At 41.2% G+C, this 19,265-nt stretch overlaps 1 long non-coding RNA gene across 1 annotated transcript; it reads right to left on the reverse strand.

Moving 5' to 3' along the window:
- Positions 1-1,735: 1,735 nt before the first annotated feature.
- Positions 1,736-4,893, reverse strand: LOC149125240 (uncharacterized). The gene is made up of 3 exons (XR_016210315.1): positions 4,716-4,893; positions 2,881-3,028; positions 1,736-2,320 (listed from the first exon to the last, which is right to left on the reverse strand). It is a non-coding gene; the product is annotated as an uncharacterized LOC149125240 (long non-coding RNA).
- Positions 4,894-19,265: the final 14,372 nt, after the last annotated feature.

A 19,265-nucleotide genomic window follows, 5' to 3' on the forward strand; every position in this document is an offset into this window, starting at 1 on the left:
ACACCAACATCCAGTACCCAATCTGTCTCATAGAACTCACTGTCCCTAGAAACTAAGTCTTGTGTAAATTTCTGTTAACTCAAAGCAGGAGTGCTAAGCCAGCTGCACTGTGCAGGCAATGAAATGTCACTTGCTAAACAGACACCAAGAACTCCCACAAATAGCCACATAGTTGGATTTGGATGACACTTCACAAGTTCTCTGAGAATTCGGCAGCATTCACTAGTACAGTCGCTATGCTCATCTCACAGGTGGGCAAACTGATGTTATATGAATCAGTAGAAGGATGTCTCAGTGGCAGAACCAGAAAGTTGACTCACACCGCACACCTCCCAGCTCGTGCTACCTACCCCATAACCACCCTAGATTGACCACCACATTCAGGGATCTGCTTCTACCTCTTGAATTCCTAGAAGCACACACTAGTCTCTGGTACTGCACAATCCTTTGACAAAGTAATCTTTTAAATCACAACGTTATTCTCTCCTCCGTCCTTGGCCCTGAGGACCCGATGTTATTTTCCCTCTGGAACAGGGCAGGTGAGCGGTCACACCTACAGGTGGTGGCGCTACCTGAGATCCGCCGCTGTTTCTGCATTCAGCACACGGGGAGCACCTACTCCCTTCCTAGCATCCCCCAAAGCCCACTGGGCCCCTCTTTCTCTCTTACTAACCTTCAAGAACACCGAAACCAACCGCAGAGCCTGTGGATCAGCACCAGTAGAGATACAAAGTCTGGAATCTGCAGAGGAAGATGGCGGAAGTGGGAGGGGCCGGGCGCAGTGACGTCATTGAGGGAGACTGCATTTCCCACCAGACGGAGCATCAATTCATTAAGAGGAGCCCAGTGGGCTTTGGGGGATGCTACCAGAATTCACAGCCTGAGGCACTGTAGGAGTAATGGGAAAGTAGATGATATTCATAAGTAAATTTGTATTTTAGTTCTGATATACATCTAGCAGTTAATAAATTTCTCATCCATTTCTTATAGATTCATTGCAAAGCATAAAAAACTCCATCATACTTCATTTTGTTAGGAAATAACAAATTTATATGATAATGCTTTAAAGTATTTGTTCTCATCCAGTAAACTAATTTGTGAGTCTTCATGGGAATATGTTACTAACTGGGAAACACTGCTTTAGGGTATCTAGTAAAATAAAAGTAGAGTCAGTGCTCCATAATTTTGTGCCAAATTAAACTCCAATATCTGACCACTATTTGCCCAGAAAACATTAAGTTTTATTTATGTATGTATTTGTCTATCATCTATATACCTGTCTATCAAATAATTTATTGTTTTTTTGGGAGGAGGGGTATAATGGATCCAAACTTTAGTTTTCTTTCCCTGGGTTATGCCACAATATAGGCAAGGAGTTTTGCACAGTGGAGTTTGGCACAATGGTTACTCAGAGCTCCCACTACACACTGAGTTTCCTCCTCAAACAGGAAAATTCTTGGCTTGAGTGATCAGATTTGAATATAGGCTTGAGTGGTAGATTAGAGGGTGGGGTAAAAGGAGTGCAAAATTTAGGGTGAATGTATCAGGGTGTGACAGACTTGACTCTGGCACCAGACCTAACCTTGATTTTCTCTTTTTATGTTGTATGCTCTGCCTTGTTCAAACTCCAATGTCCTCTCCGGTCCTGTAATTGTCCCTCAGTGATTCTATTCTGAAGATCCAGACAATCGAGCCCTTTTCTTCCCATAGTCCTCTTGCTTCAGACTGTGAAATTCTTAATCTCCTTCCCAGAGCCCTGGACCTCAGAGGTCCCTCTGAAACAGCTGTTGATGTGATATCTCCAGATGCTTACATATCTGGTGGTTGATAGGAAGTCCTGTATCCATGAAAACGGAGAATCAGTGTAAATTTGATTGTGTAGGGACCACATCTAATAATAAAAAGATAAGTAACTCAATCCATTTTTACCCCTAGAAAGGTAAAGACCCTAGAAAACACCCACTTGTTTTCAGCAGGATGTATTGACATTTTCATTGTACAAGTTCATATTTCTTTCATCAAAGTTACTCCTGAGCATTTTACTTTTGATTCTGTTCTAACCAAAATTGTTTCCTTATGTTCACTCTTGGATTGTTCATTTGTTATGGACAGAAATTAAATAGGTTTTTAAAATTAAAACTGGTATATTGATTTCATATCCTGTTACTTTCCTAAACTCACTTATTAACTTCAATACTTTTAATGAATATTATGACATTCTAAATGTAAGATCATACTATCTTTGAATAAAGACGACTCTACTTCTTCTTCTCCAATCCAGACACCATTACTGCAGCCAGATCATTCTGGTTAGATTCTCCTGTAAAATGATAAGCAAATGTGATAAGAGTGGATGCTTTATTTTATATTATCTACATAAACATATAGGATTTAATAATTAAGTATGTTGGCTGTGTGACTTTCCTATTTTCATTATAAGTTAAAGAATATTCATTTCAATTTCTAAGAGAAGAAAGTAGATAAGTATGCAGCTTTACTGCCTTTTATGCTTTGTATACTTTACTGCTACCATGTGCTTTTTTGTATGAATTTTAATTACAAATTAAAAGAAGACACTTTTGCATTGATTATAAAGAATGTCTGTCAGCAATAAATTCCATCAGTTTTGTTAAGTTAGGTACACTTCTGATTTTGGAAGTCAGCTGTGTTGTATATGTGATTCTTCATTGATTTTTCTTTTTTTGACATTAAGTTATCCCAGTTCTTTCTCACCAGTATTCTTTCTTTTTTTTTTTTTAAACTGAAGGCAGGAATCTTATCCAATTTTTTATTTTTTTAATATTTTATTTATTTGAGAAGTAGAGTTACAGATAGAGGAGGAGACAAAGAGAGAGGGTTTCCACCCACTGGTTTACTCACCAAATGGCTGCAACAGCCAGAGCTGTGCTGATCCAAACCAAGGAGCCAGGAACCAGGAGCCAGGAGCTTTCTCTGGATCTCCCACAAGGGTGCATGGACCCAAGCTCTTGGGGCATCCTTTACTGCTTTCCCAGGCCATAGCAGAGAGCTGGATCACAAGAGGAGAAGGCAGGACACGAATCAGAGTCTGTATGTGATGCCAGCACTGCAGGTGGAGGCTTAGCCTACTACACCTTAGTGCCAGCCCCATTGATCAGTATTATTTCTGCTGAAGAGTCAACTACTAATTATACTGGTGTCTTGCTTGAAAGGATCCTTTGGAAAATAAAAGAGGTTCATTTATTTCTCTCTTTGCTTTCAGTAGTTCCTTGTCACTAACTTTTGGCATCTTTGCTTTGAGTTGTCCGTAGATCTTTTTGTATTTACTGTATTTGAATTGCATTGAATTCCAAGTACTAGTGAAACTTCACTAATTATATGGCATTGGTTCTATTTCTAATGACTTTAAGTGGTGGGTTTTTAAATAATTTGGAGTTATTTTCTATTAGTTTTCAGGTATAGATATCTTGAGCTCTTCACACTGCCATTCTGTAAGATGCTCCAGGAATCATGACTTTAAAGATTGCATCCTGAGCGATGGGTGAACCCTCCTTGAGATGATGAGAGATGCAGAGAGAACAGCAGAATGCAGTAAATCCACAATCTTGAATACCAAGTGACTAGACACAAATGAACCCAGACAGAGATCAGTGGAGAGAGCTAAGTATAGATGGTGAGAAATATTTTCAAGCCCAGTTGAAAGAGCTTGGCCGCTTTTTCCACTGGGCTCTTGAAGCATTTGGTAGTGCTGCAGAGCCCTTGATTATCATCATCATTTTCAGCTAATCATACTTGTCTCTGCCACACACTACAAGAGGCACACTGTATTTAGTAGCATACTTTGGGATTGCTCTTTATCTCATGATCTCTTCTTTCTAGGATGCAAGTCAGTAAGTTTCTGTGGCTGCATCTCTGTGAGCCACTATTTCATTTCAACTCAGCACATCTCCCATTCCTTTCTGTGTGGTCCAGAGAGCTGGGACAATAAGACTAACCAGATTCAACTATGTTATTCAACATTTCAAAAATAATATCCTTTTCTCAATGGCTACACAGAAGAGAATGCATGAATATCTTATGAATGCTCCACCCAGAGTACATTATTTAATAAATACTGATATTTTCATGCTTTGTTTAGAAGTAATTCATTGACCAGTGCATTGGAAGCTGGAAATGTGAGAGCAGGTAAGATGTTGAGAACCATGGTTTCAATACCTTTCATGGATCCACTCTATGATAGGAGATGTTGGTAATCCCAAAGCCATCTATCACTCTGTCCCAAGCCTCTTATTAGATTCAAAAGAAGCTCCAGTGAAAGATAAATAACCCAGATGTTATCTACTTGATGAGGACAGATTTTTAATTAGTAAAATAGCACTGTACTAGAAAATATGAAGATGTGAGCAGAAGTGTTTACATAAATGATTTGGGATTTTAGAAAGACAATGAGAACTAAAAGATGAACCAGTGTCTTAGTAGAGTCAGGAATGTGCAAAATTAAAAAGTATGAAGGGTGTGGGTCCATGTAAAACCAACTTATGTTAACCATTGGGTCTGTATAGAAATGAGACTCCTGTGTTCCCGTAAAGGCTATGAGCTTCTACAAGTTTCAATTTGCTCAGTTCAATGGGTGACAGTGTAACAGGTATAAAACAAGATAAGCAAACAATTTTTAGTACTTAAATTTAAAGCTGAGAAGCTAATAATTCAGAGTTGGACTCCTTGCTTCTACTTACCACTGTGCTTAGTCACAAATTTCCTTGCTGCCAATCTCAACTTCTTTTCCAGAGCAGGGAAACCTGGTCAGGTTAGATCTAACTCACTGTGCAGTTCAGCCACACCAGTCAAATGGAACCTGAAGGGGGGTGTGAGAACGAAAAGAGGGACAAGGGCACAGAGAATGGAGCCAAGACAAATGAACTGATCAAGGCTCATTTATTTCAGCGTCTCAGAGATATTTATACATAACCAGCTGCAGCTCAAGGCAACACAGAAGTTAACAACATATGCAAGCAACTTATCAGGCTTTCTGCAACAGTCATAACATAGTTAATTTTAACAGAGTGCTCTTGTTTAATCATTCTTCAACATGGGAGTAGTGACTTTCTCATCCCAGGAATTCCACAAGCCAAGATTGACCTTGACTTGTCAATGACTTGTCTATGGGATGCCTTCAACTCACCACCTGTGGCCCTCAAGAGCCACATGATGAAACAGAAGAAATACATTTTCATTGATCTGATGATAAGCCATGGTACCTACACCAGAGATTTGGTGCAGTTTCATGATTTTGCCATGTCAGTACCTTTTCCTTGTAGCTCCTTTATAATTCCCCCAAACATCCTTATCTCAAAGAGCAGTAGTCTTTGAGACTGATATCTGTTATACTCTCATCTGTCAACAGATTAAATGTTCTCTTTCCTTTATTCCATAGTCTGGCCTTATCATTTTGACTAACACCAGGGACAATGACTGATCTTCAACTAACAAATTTTGGTGACCATAGCAGGGCTGCTCCTACCCTTGGTGATGTGCCCTCCACTACTGGCTTAGCTGTTAGAGTGGTGAATGCCATCATGAAAAGTGTTGCAGCCTCTTCTTGTAGAGCTTCCACCTCCTGGGGAAAACAGGTAGTCTCAGCACCCACTCAAGTCACTTTTCACTCCAGGTAAACAGTGTTTTCTCTCCCTGCAAAGATGTGGTGAACCTGTTTGGGGAAAGGAAATAGATTCCAAAAAGGCAACCTCAGACTGACCAGCTGGTTATTTGGGAAGTCCTCAGACCACTTTTTTTTAATTTGAGAGGTAGAGTTATAGACAGTGAGAGAGAGAGAGACAGAGAGAAAGGTCTTCCCTCCATTGGTTCACTCCCCAAATGGCCGCTATGGCTGGTACTGCACCAATCTGAAGCCAGGAGCCAGGTGCTTCTTCCTGGTCTCCCATGTGGGCACAGGGGCCCAAGCACTAGGGCCATCCTCCACTGCCCTTCTGGGCCACAGGACACAGCTGGACTGGAAGAGGAGCAACTGGGACTAGAACCTGGTGCCCACATGGGATGCTGGCACTGCAAGTGGAGGATTAGCCAAGTAAGCCACGGTGCTGGCCCCTAGACCACTTTTAAAATCTCTTTTTCCTTAAATATGGCAAAAAGTTATTTTGACACTGATTCCTGGTTATCAAATACTTCTCTTCCATTGTGTGACTAGATCAAAAGCCTGGTCAAATCCAACATGGCAGTGAGGGACAGATAAAACATGATTGACCAGCTATGTTTTCATAAATATATCTTGATCACACAGAAAGAAGAATAATGAAGATACAGTCACTGGTGTCAATGCTAAACCAAATTCGATAAAGCTGAGAGGTTGTAAAGGAATGGTTTTTATGTGTGGTCACCTGATAGTAATTGTCACAAAAGACTCTGCTAAAGTTACACCCTAGAGAGAGGACCCCCATTTCAAATAAAAAGAGATGCTAACTATGGGGCCCGTGCTGTGCATAGTAGGCTAAGCCTCTGCCTATAGCACTGGCATCCCATATGGGCACCAGTTCATGTCCAGCTGCTCCTCTTCACAGCCAGCTTTCTGGTATGTTCTGGGAAAGCAGTAGAAGATGACCCCAGTGCTTGGGCCCCTGCACCCCTGTGGGAGACCTGGAAGAAGCTTCTGGATCCTTGATTCAGATCTGCCCAGCTCCAGTCATTGTGGCCATTTGGGGAGTGAACCAGCAGATGGAAGACCTTTCTGTCTCTCTCTCTCTCTCTGTAACTCTACCCATCAAATAAATAAACACAATCATTCAAAAAAAAAATAGAGATGCTAACTACATGTGATGCTAGTCATTCTCAAATCTAATGCTAAAATCTGTATGCAATATACACAGAGAGGTGCTGAGGAAGCAAGTCCTCCAGACCAGGGCTGAAATCTAGTGCAGAACAAGCATTAAGGAACCCAGCTGGAGTTTGGTAAATTAGAGAACCTGATCATTCACAGGATAGATGAAGCATGCACAATTTGTTTACACAAAGTGGAGGCCAAAGCACTTATCTTAGGCATAAATAAACCTCTCTAGAAATGTGCCTTCTCTAAACTTGTAAAGGGAGAAAAGGCAATCCTAACCACTATTTTATTACCATTTCTCTCTTAGCACATTGGTAACACCTTTGCTATGTCTGCCCTCAGTTGAACTTCAGTTTTACCTCAATGCACCTGCCTGAGAATTACATAAGAAGGAGAATGTGGGAAGGAAGCAGGTGGAACAGAGTCCAAGAGCCCTACAGCTAGAAGGAAGAGAAAGTAATGGAGGAATGAAGAACCCTTGAGGGCTTTTTTTCCAGCCTGCACCATGTTTCATCAAGACTACATGTTACTGCACCATGGAAGAGTGAGGAAAAAATTCCTTTTCCAGATGGAGGCATTGAGAGAGTTTGGGTGGAAATGATGGAAGAAAATAGAAAGCTCTTTGTAAGAGTGGAGACAGGACTTATTGTTGGGCTTATGAATGGGCCTTATTGTTCATTCTCAGGCACCTGAGGCAACACTCTCCTTGACTCATTATCAGCAATTACTCAGAGTGATCCTAACTCCTATTTAACAATCTTATGGAGGTAGACTTGTTTGCTGGGAAAACAGCATAAAATCACCCAAGTATTGGGCCCGTATTACCCATATGGTGGACCCAGATGGAGTTCCTGGTTCCTGGCTTCAGCTTGGCTCAGCCCCACCTGTGTGGCCATTTGAGAAGTGAACTATTGAAAGATCTCTCTCTCTCTCTCTCTCTCTGTGTGTGTGTGTGTGTGTGTGTTGCTCACTCTCGCTCTTGCTCTCATGTTATTTCTATTTCTTTTCAAATAAAAAACACTTTTAAAAAGTTCTAAAACCAAATGTGTCTTTACAATGTTTAACACTCAGGAGTGGGTATTGTGGTACAGCAGTTTACGCCACTTCTTGGGACACCTGCATCCTATATTGGGATGCCTGTTCATGTCCTGTGTGCTTTGCTTCTGTTCCAGCTTTTTGCTAATGCATCCTGGAATAATAGCTGCCACCATACATGAGACCCAGATAAAGTTTCATGTTCCTGGTTTAGGCCTAGATCAGTCACAATGTTGTAGGCATTTGGGGAATGAGCCAGTGGATAGAATTTCTCTCCCTCCCTCCCTCCCTCCCCTCCCCTCCCCATCACTCTATATTTCAAATAGATGAAAATAAACATACAAAGCATTTTAAAAATCACTCATTGTGCTTAACATAAATCCTTGAGAGGCCAGTGTTGTGGTGTACTAGGTAAAAGTGCTGACTGCAATGGCAGAATCCCATACAGGCACTGCTTTGAGTCCTGGATGCTCCACTTCTGATGCAGTTCTCTGCTAATGCACCTAGGAAAGCAGCACAAGATGGTCTAAATACTTGTGTTCCTGCACTCATGTGGAATACCTGGAAGAAGCTCCTTGTTTCTGGCTTTAGAACAAACCAGCTCCAGCTATTGCAGACATTTGGGGAGTGAGCCAGCAGATGAAAGATTGATCTCTGTGTGTCTCCACCTCTCTCTTTCTGTATCTCTACCTTTTAAATAAATAAATAAATACTTCTTTCTTAAAAAGCCTTAAAGACTATTTTGAAAATAATGGGTGATACTTCTCTTACACACCACTTTATATCATATTTTATTTTATTTTATTTGAAACACACCGGGTACTCAAAATGTTCACAAAAAATTATATAAAAGGATAAGCTTATTTTGATGCAAAAAGTTGAAATCCATGAATAGATTTTGTGTGATAGGTATCTGGTAAGAATTTTTAAAATACCCTTTTTAAATTCATTAAGCTCCTCAGAATTGATGTGTCTGTAATTTCAAAAACACTGAGTTAGAGGATTAATACATTTGGTGCTACAGCACTGCCTCCTCCATGCTCAGCAGCCATGCAACTCACAGAAAAGTCCATTGAGCCAAGTCATTTTCTCCCTTGGAATGCATTGGGAGGACGATGTCACAACTATCCTCTGAGATCCTTTCCCTTGTGAGGATCTCATGCTTTGCTTTCAAAGCAGGTCCTTGAGTCCCATGACAGTTCATTTAATCTTACTGGCTTGGAAATGACTCTTCTACTTTACAATAAATTTGCACTTGATCCATTTGTGGATTTCCATCAAAAGTCTTAAGAGGTAGCTCTCTGCTCTTCTGTATTGTTCTGTTAGTAGTGTATTAATATTATTCTGTTAGTGGTGTAATAGTAATTCTGTTAGTAGTGTATTAATGTTTACTGATGGTGGCATCATTTCTCAGCATTTATTAGGTGTTTGTACTTTGCTTTTGGCACAATATTTGCTCATTAAACATTAACCTTCAAAATTGAGGCCAAATCCTCATGGAGTAAAAAGCTGATCTCAATGTCAACAAAGCTCACTCTCTTATGAGACACTCCTGGACTGTTCTTTTCCTCATTTTTATATTTTAAATTAAAACACATACACTACTGAATGGTGAGGATAGAAGGAGACTTGCACACCCAGCTGACACATGGTGGCAGCTGATCTATCTATAGGCATACGGTTCTTTTAATTTTTTTTCACCATTTGTCTCTTTTAGAATAAGTGGTTAGTGTTTTCAGTATATTTGCAAAGGAGTTATCTCCTTAATACATATCAATCCAGAGGGTAGGCCATTTTTATGCTTGATGTCTATCATGCTTGAAACTGTTAAATACATTGCCACTCCTTCACTTTGTTCCCAAATCTTGGTAAAAGAGCTGGCCTGGCTGGTTGTTTTTCCTTCCATACCTCCATGTGGTCCTCAGTCTACTATGTTCTCAACCTCTCATCCTATTGAACTAACTCTGATAAATTTCGAATTTTCACCATAGAACCAAGAAAGCATCCTTTAATCCTTTAATTTACATCAGGGAAATGCAAGTCAAAACCACAATGAGATATCACCTGACCTCTGTCAGAATGGCTAAAATCCAAATAAGAGTAAATAAGAATAATAAATGCTGATTAGGATGTGGAGAAAGGGGAACACTTATTCACTGTTAGTGGAAATGTAAATTACTGCAGCCCCTGTTTGAAACACTATGGAAATTTCTTTTAAAAACTAGAAATAAATCTGTCATATGAGCCAGCAATCCCACTACTAGGTACATACCAAAAAACGTGAACACAATGTATCAAACAGATACTTGCACCACCATGTTTATAGCAGCACTGTTCACAATAGCCCACATTTTGAACCAGAAAGAATGTCCATCATCAGAAGAACCAGTAAAGAAAATGGAGTACATATACACAATAGAATATTACTTAGCCATAAGAAGGAATGGCATTCTACCATTTGCAGCAAAATGGATGCAAATGGAGGACATCATATTGACTGAAATAAGCCAGACACAAAAAGACAGACACTTATATGTGGGAGCTAAAATGTAAAAAAACAAAAACATAAAAAGAAAGAAAAAATACCTGTGTGTATCAGTATTGCTACAAAAATAGTTTTGTAAAAGTTTGTTCTATACCTTTGTCAAACCAGTGGTTAAATGCTATACCACTAGAGTTTTAATAATCTAATTATTTTAAAATTTATTGTGCATGGGTGAAATGATCAATTATCTACATCCCCACTAAACTAGTCTTTTTGCTTTTACTTGTTAAACTTCTTTTTTGGTGAAGCATTAGGATTTTTTAGTGTAATGTAACTTTCTCTTTTTAGAACTTATTTTTATAAAGATCTATTTATTTTACTTTATTTATTTATTTATTTTACAGAGGAGAGGCAGAGAGAGAGAGAGAGAGAGAGAGGTCTTCCATCTGCTGGTGGCCACAAAGACCAGAGCTGTGCTGATCCAAAGCCAGGAGCCAGGAGTTTCCTCCAGGTCTCCCACATGGGTGCAGCGGCCCAAGGACTTGGGCCATCCTCCACTGTTATCCCAAGCCACAACAGAGAGCTAGATCAGAAGTGGAGCATCCAGGTCTTGAACTGGCATCAATATGGGATGCTGGCACTGCAGGCAGCAGCTTTACCTGCTAAGCCACAGCACTGGCCCCAGTGTAATGTAACTTTCAAAGATGCTATCTCAAAAGTTAAAAAAGGAAAGGAGGAGAGGGAGAAGCAGGGAGGATTAAAGGGAGAGAGTGGGACAGAGGAGGAAGGGAATAATTATATTTTTAGAATCATATTTATGAACTACAACAAATCTGTTAAAAACTAATTAAAATTAAAATACCCCCTAAAATAAAAGGCCTGTTTATAAATTTAAAAGCCAGAATTAGAAAGATGGAGAGGGAGAGGGATCTTCAATCTGCTTCAATCTTCTATGACCACAATGGCTGGGACCAGGCTAGGCAAAAACCAGGATTCTGGATCTTCATCCAGGTTCCCATGTGAATGGCAGGGACCCAAACACTTGGACCATCTTCTGCTGATTTCCCAAGTGCATTAGTAGGGAGCTAGATCATTATGGAGCAGCTGGAACTCAAGCAGGGCCAATATATGATACTGGCATTGCAGGTGGTGGCATAACCTACTAGAGCCACAATGCAATCCCTGTAAGAAAAGTGTTTTTAAAAAGTTTATGTATTTACTTGAAAGGTTAGGTTGCATAAGAGATAGACAGAGAAAGAGATCTTCCATCCACTGGCTCACTCTCCAAATGCCTGGGGTTGGACCAGACAAATGTCAAGATACCACAGCTCTACCCAAGTTTGCTATATGAGTGGCAAGGGCCCAGGGACTTTGGCCATCCTCTGCTGCTTTCTTGGGTGCATTAGCAGGAAGCTGTATCAGAAGTGGAGCAGCTAGGACTGAAACTGGTGCTTTAGGGGATGCCAGCATCTCAAGCTGTGGCTTAACATGCTGGCCCCAATAAATTTTTCTTTCATGAGCCAATTTTTTGGGCAACACAAATTGAATATGGCCAGAACACCTGACTGCACAAATGACCAATGCTTAGGGCCAGTGCCTTGTTGTCAAACCTTGGACACAACGTGTGATACAACATTGATGAAATCCATCCCTCTGCTCCAAAAACCTCTTCAAAAACCTTAAGGAGAAGATACACATGTAGCTGAGCTTTCTTCAATGAGCCCCAGAGTTCTGGGGGAAAAAAGTAGGTTGGAACCATTATTCATCTGAAGCAGTGTTCTGATGAATGGCGATGTCTCTGTTTCCAGAATGGGTTTGAAAATGAGTCAAATTAGGGTTTGTTTTGGGGGGAGAAATGCACATTGTGAGTTGTTTTGGAAATATTAATTAATTATGGAGAAAGCAGCTGAGATGAGCAAAATCTAGATCCTATTTCTTATTCTCAGATCCTACATCAAAGAGAAGCAATCTTTGGTGAACTCCTTTATTCTTCTTCAGAGTCTTCTACAAAAGCCTAAGGAAGGGTTAATGCATTCATTCCTAGCTTTCCCAAGTTGAAGTGAGATTTCTGGTGGGGAGAGGAACAGACTGAACCCAGCATCTATTAGGATCCAATGAATGCATGAAGGTTGAGAATGCTGTGTCTGTGGTAAACTCTATCAAAGATAAAGTTAGTATGAGGCTCTGGGCAGTTTGGGTCCTAGCTACACCACTTCTGATCTAGCTCTCTGCTATGGCCTGGGAAAGCAGTAGAAGATGGCTCAAGTCCTTGGGCCCCTGCACCTGCGTGGGAGACCCAGAAGTTCCTGGGTCCTGGCTTTGGATAGGCATAGCTGTAGCTGTGGATTTCCCAAGTGCATTAGTAGAGAGCTAGATCTGGGGTGTGAACCAGCAGATGGAAGATCTCTCTCTCTGTCTCTCTCCACCCCTCCACCCTCCCTCACTCTCTCCTCTGTAACTCTGCCTTTCAAATAAATAAAGAAATCTTAAAAAATATGCCAAAAGTTCACATAATCAGCTCTGGGCAAGACAGGAAGGTAGATAAAAAAAATATGAGATTATCATTCATTTTAGAAAGGGATTGATGGTGTCAAAAGTTAACTGTGGGGCCTGCACTGTGAGACAGCAAAGTTAAAGCCACAGCCTACAGTGCTGGCATCCCACGTGCACACTGATTCAAAGACTGGCTGCTCCACTTCTGATCCAGCTCCCTGCTAAAGCACCCAGAAAAGCAGTGGAATATGGCCCAAGTCCTTGGCTCCCTGCACCCATGTGAGAGACCTGAATGAAGCTCCTGCATCATGGCTCCATGCTTCCAGCATGTAAAAAGAAACTAGCTGAAGGCAGAACATGAGTCAAGATGTTACAGGATTGGGGATAATCTGAAAAGAGAAAGGTAGTGTGATTCTGTATCCTTGCTTCCTCCTGCAGCTCTGAATCTGTCATCAGGGATTAATCACACCTTAACCATGTACAGCCATTCAGAGCCATGACATATATTCTGGGAATGTGCAGGGGTCTGATCCACCTGACTCAAGCAGCCCCTTCTTACTAATAGGAGTTCTACCAGTCTAATTTTGGCAGGAAGGCATTCCAGTCCTGGAAGATCAAGAGAAGGCTGATGACCAATGGTCCTCCCTCTCTACTCCTGGAGCCCTTTGTAGCTGAGGTAGACTGACTCTGAAGCAGAGTCTGAATCCAGAGGAGAAGGCCTCTCAGGTTTCAAGTTGCAGTTTCTGGGCTTCAGGAAGCAAGCCTTCTGGGTTTCAGTGCTAGAAATGTAATGGTGGGAGAGCACTTCTTTCAGTATAGAAGTAAGGAAAGAGTCTGAGTTGCAAAATGAGAGTACTTTATTAGGCAAGTGAGAGAATAAAGCAAAGCTGGAGAAAACAACAACAGAGCTCCCTGGTAGTAAGACACAGATAGGGGACTACAGAGCTGGATGTACATTGAGGAAGTGGGACTCTCAATCTTTAATAGGTAATCTAATTTCTCTTTAATCTATATCACCTTGTGTGGCAGCCTGGACATGGGGTGTGGTTGGGTTGTTGCTGGTTTGGCTGGAGTGCATCTGCAAGCCTGTAAGGAGTTGGGTTTGGAAGGATCTAGTTGTTTGTGAGTGCTCCCTGGGCATGGAGAGGGACATGATTTGTTGGTTATTGGAGAGAATATAAAATGGGAAGGCATGTGAAATGAGGGAAAAGAAGAGGAAAGTTCACCATCTTCCGGAAGCATGTCTACCCCTCCCTATATGCCCCTATCCCTAAAGGATGATGTTTAGAGTCACATAAGGGGTGAGTATTGTACAATGGGTTAAGCTGACACTCTGGGTGCCTGTAACCATATATGAGTGCTGGTTTGAGTCCTGCTTACTCCGCATTCAATCTAACACTTTGCTAACATGCCTAGTAAGCAGTGGATAATGACTCAAGTATTTGAGTTTCTATCAGCTGCATGGGATATCCAGATGGAGTTCTTGGATCCTGGCTTTATCCTGGCCCAGCTCTGACTGCTGCAGCCAGTTTGTCTTTCAAATAAAAAAAAAGAAACAAACAAAATAAATAAGTAAATCTTTATAAATCAACATCAGTTATGACTTTATTTTGGGGAGAAACATACTTTCTGAACTACTTTTTAGGGGAATGCAAACTGAACATACCCAAGGCACTTGGCTGCAGGGATGAAAAACCCCTAGGACATGGCCTGGTCCTCACACCTCACACAAGACATGAGATGCAATCATTTTACTACAAGGAGAGGCTAATATTTGCATTTTGAGTTTTTCCTAGGGAATGCAGTGAACTCAGGTGGTGAAGAGTAGAGCACTGAGGAGCATCTGCACAAATGGGTGAGGTTTTTGGGCCCCCCAAAACTCAAATACCATAATGGAGTGCCTGACTTCTGATTTTAGTCTGGACCAGCCCAGAATATTGCAGCCATTTGGGAAGTGAACGAGCAGATGGAAGATCTGTCTGTCTCTGTTCCTATGTCACTCTGCCTTTCAAATAAATTAATCTTTATAAAAGAAGACAACCATGACTCTCCTCTTAGGGGATAGTGTGCATTCTAAGCTGCTTCTTGGGGAATGTGCATAGAAAAAGCACCTTGCTGTGGAAATGATCAGTTTCGAGGTCCTGGATCTGGTTCTAACAACTCTCATTTGAGAAGAAGAGAAATCCTTGGTGAAATACCTCTTTCTGTTCCAGAAGTATCTATGAAATCCCAAATAGATGATAATATATATGTTCTTGGATCTCATCAGTGAAATCAGGAGTCCCAAGAGGTGTAGAACAAATTGAACCAAGCACATATAACATCCACGTGAATTGGTGAGGGCTTAGGATCCCTGGACCCATGGAATGTGAAATGTGAAGCGATTCCAAGATGTGGGCAGATTCCACGGGCCACATTTGGCAACACATTCAGAAAATAATTTATTCTGACACAAAGTGATTTTAGAATTTTCTATTATGGAAGGTTCCTGAAGGCAGAATATGAAACAAGTGGGCTGCTTCCAAGCTGTCCAAGTGAGATGAGTGTTGTAGAGGTGCAAATGTTTAGGCTTTATCCTACATTGAGTTCCTCTTCCAATCAGCTGGGGAAAGAAAAGAAAAGTAGATCAAAGCTCATGAAATTGTTGCTATCTCAAGAACAGGATGGTTTTTTTAGGAGTCAACTGGTCTCTGCTTTTTCAGGAGAATGTGGCTTCCAAGGCTTTTCATGAGAAATATGCAACAAATATAGCCAAATCTTGTGGCTGCAGAGAAGACCAGTGTGTAGGGAACTTGTTTTATTCTCAAACATTGTGAACTAGAAGAGATGCAATCTTTTGCAAAATCCCCAATTCTGTTCCAGAAACTTCTGTGCATCTTAAAGGGAGGCTAATACATGTATCCTATGCTTTTCCTATGATCACAAGAGTCCTGGGACATGAGGAGCAGACTGAGTCCAATACTTGTGTTGGTCTGGATCCACATAAATGAGTGAGGGTTGAGACATGTGTTTGCATTTTAAGCTCTGCTAATATCAAGTGTATCTGAGGATGTGGATGGTTTCCTTGGAGGCAATATTTGGCCTCAAATTCAGGAAGATGCCCATTTCCCACAAAATTATTCTTTCCTTTTTTAAAAGATTTTATTTATTTATTTAAGAGGTAGAGTTACAGACAGAGAGTGGGAGAGACAGGGAGAAAGGTCTTCCATCCACTGGTTCACTCCCCAAATGACCACAATGCTTAGATCTGGGCTGATATGAATCCAAGAACAAGGAGCTTCTTCCAGTTCTCCCAGGTGGGTGCAGGGGCCCAAGAACTTGGGTGATCCTCCACTGTTTTTCCAGGCCATAGAAAAGAGATGGATTGGAAGAGGATCAGGTGGGACTAGAACTGGTACCCACATGGAATACCAGTGCCACTGGTGGAAGCTTGGCCCACTATGCCACAATGCCAGCCTTGAAAATTGTTCTTTCTGGCCCTAGTACTATAGGAGTTCTCCTGTGTTGAACCCTCCTTAACCATTAAATTCCAAATATTCTAACAAATATTTAAACAATATATTTATTTCAAATTTATCATACATGATACATTTATCACTCAATGTAAGTCTTTTTAGGTGGCCCATACACATAGGATAATGCATTAAGGGAGGATAAGAAACATATGTCTGGGCTCAAATGAGAGGAATGTTAAAAGAGATATAGACATTTAGATTTAACTTAATGAGGCTTCCTGTCCTGATCAGCATGGGACAAAATAGGAATGTAGATCAAATATCCTGGTATTGGTGCTATCTCAAGAACGAGATGGATGATGTTAAGAGCCACCAAGTGCCTTTTGCAGATATGCTCCTTCTTGATGTTTGGGGGAATGTGAATAGAATGTGGCCCAGTCACCTGGTTCCAGATAGGGTAAGTGCATGAATCTGATCTTTATACTTCAAACACAAGATTCAATATTTGGTTAAATGCTTCATTCTGCTCCAGAGATCCCTGAAAATCACATGGGATACCAGGAGGAAGCACCTGGCTCCTGGCTTTGGATTGGCACAGTTCTGGCTGTAGCAGCCATTTGGGGGGTGAGCCAATGGAAGGAAGACCTTTCTCTCTAGCACTCTCACTGTCTATAACTCTACCTGTCAAATAAAAAAAAAGAAATCAGTGTGGACACATGAAAATTGTCCACATAAAATGGAATTTGTGGAGATGCAAACATTTAGGGATTTTTCCAGAAAGGGCCTCCTCAATGAATCAGAGCTTCCTCATGTCAGGAGACCAGATACCCACATCATTAACTCCAGATACATAGGAGGACACCCAGACTCAAAAATGTGTATCTGCAGACATTACTTTTCCTAACCTAGACCTCCTTCAGGATGTAGAAACACATCTCAGCAGGACTTAACCCATTTTTATGACAACAGACCTGAGTCCCTCATCACAAGAAAATCTACCAATAAGCCAATAATATTCTTCAGTCTCACAATCAGCTCAGAGGATGCAGTTAATTCTCAGACTGTGATAGAGAAGGAAAGTTCTCTGGGTACCTAAAGTTAATTCTGTATTTTTGTCAAACCTTTAATGATCGATTATGTTACATCATCCCATATGTAAGACACTTTGAAAGTTTAAATGGAGAAAGAAACATACTATTTATAGTTACCTTGAAATAAATATTATGTTTGTAGAGTTCTATTATTTTGAGAAAAGTAGTGAGTGAATGATTAGAGTGCAAGCAGTTTCAAATTCATTGTGACAATGGCATACAGTTTGCTTCTAAAGTGTTTTACTAAATGTTCAACTGAAGAAAAGATTCCAGACATAACTGACACATAAGAAATGCATTCATAGGGCTGGCGCCATGGCTCACTAAGCTAATCCTCCTCCTGTGGCACTGGCACTCCAGGTTCTAGTCCTGGTTTCTCTTCTTCCAGTCCAGCTCTCTCCTGTGGCCCGAGAGGGCAGTGGAGGATGGCCCAAGTGCTTGGGTTTTGCACCCACATGAGAGACCAGGAGGAAGAACCTGGCTCCTGGCTTTGGATTGGTGCAGTGCGCTGGCCATAGCGGTCATTTAGGGGGTGAACCAATGGAAGGAAGACCTTTCTCTCTCTCTCTCACTGTCTAACTCTGCCTGTCCAAAAAAAATAAAAGGAAGAAAGAAAAAAATAAAGAAAGAAATACATTCATGAAAACATTTTTCAGAACTACATTGTCATTTTATTTTGAGAAAAGCACTGATTTCAAATGTTCAAAAGTAGCTGTTTTATAAATAACACACTGTGACAATGTAAACTATGAAGCAATGTGTTCTTAACAGCACTGTTGCTTGACAGACTGTAATGTATTGCTACTGTGGCTATTTGTTAACCAGCAGTGACTTGTGCTTTTGTACTTTTTCTAAAGAGTTCTTGCATACATTAATAGAGGTTAAAAAAAAGGGATTGGCTTTTTTCACTTGAATAATTGATATTTGTATCATAGTCGCCTGAATTATTCACAAGTTATTAGACAAAGACTAGGTCTCATAAACTTATTGGATTCCAAAAGAGACATTTGCTAAGCATACCAAAAATGATGCAATGAAAAGCCATCAGGTGTAAGAAAGCAAAATAATCCTGGATTTATAACTATCCAAGATGATATCATATTTGACATCAAAAACAATATTATTTTCAAATAGAAAGATGAATGATGATGTCAAAACAAGACCTGGGTTGTGAAGGTGGCATGTCAAGCATATAATGTATCAAAGGGTCAACTCAACAGGAAGATGTGACTATGGTAAATGTATATGCATTCAATTACTGCTAGAACACCCAGTTATTTAAAACAAATTTTGGGGCTGGCACTGTGGCATAGCAGGTAAAGCCTCTGCCTGCAGTGCTGGGGTCCCATATGGGCACCAGTTTGAGTCCCTGCTCCTCCACTTCTGATCCAGCTCTCTGCTATGGCCTGGGAAAGCAGTAGAGGATGGCCCAAGTCCTTGGGCCCCTGCACTCACATGGGAGACCTGGAAGAAGCTCCTGGTTTTGGATCAGCACAGCTCCGGCCATTGTAGTCACTTGGGGGAGTGAACCAGTGGATTGAAGACCTCTCTCTCTCTCTGCCTCTCCTTCTCTCTCTGTGTAACTCTCAAATAAATAAATCTTTAAAAAGTAAAGCAGGCTGGCACTGTGGCTCACTAGGCTAATCCTCCACCTGCGGCGCCAGCACACCAGGTTCTAGTCCCAGTCAGGGTGCTGGATTCTGTCCCGGTTGCCCTTCTTCCAGGCCAGCTCTCTGCTGTGGCCAGGGAGTGCAGTGGAGGATGGCCCAAGTGCTTGGGCCCTGCGCCCCATGGGAGACAAGGATAAGTACCTGGCTCCTGCCATCGGATCAGCGCAGTGTGCCGGCTGCAGCATGCCGGCCATGGTGGCCATTGAGGGTGAACCAACA

Source organism: Oryctolagus cuniculus, chromosome 7 (assembly GCF_051225735.1).
Source record: "Oryctolagus cuniculus isolate XC-2025 breed Fujian yellow rabbit chromosome 7, ASM5122573v1, whole genome shotgun sequence".
Taxonomy (NCBI): Eukaryota; Metazoa; Chordata; class Mammalia; order Lagomorpha; family Leporidae; genus Oryctolagus; species Oryctolagus cuniculus.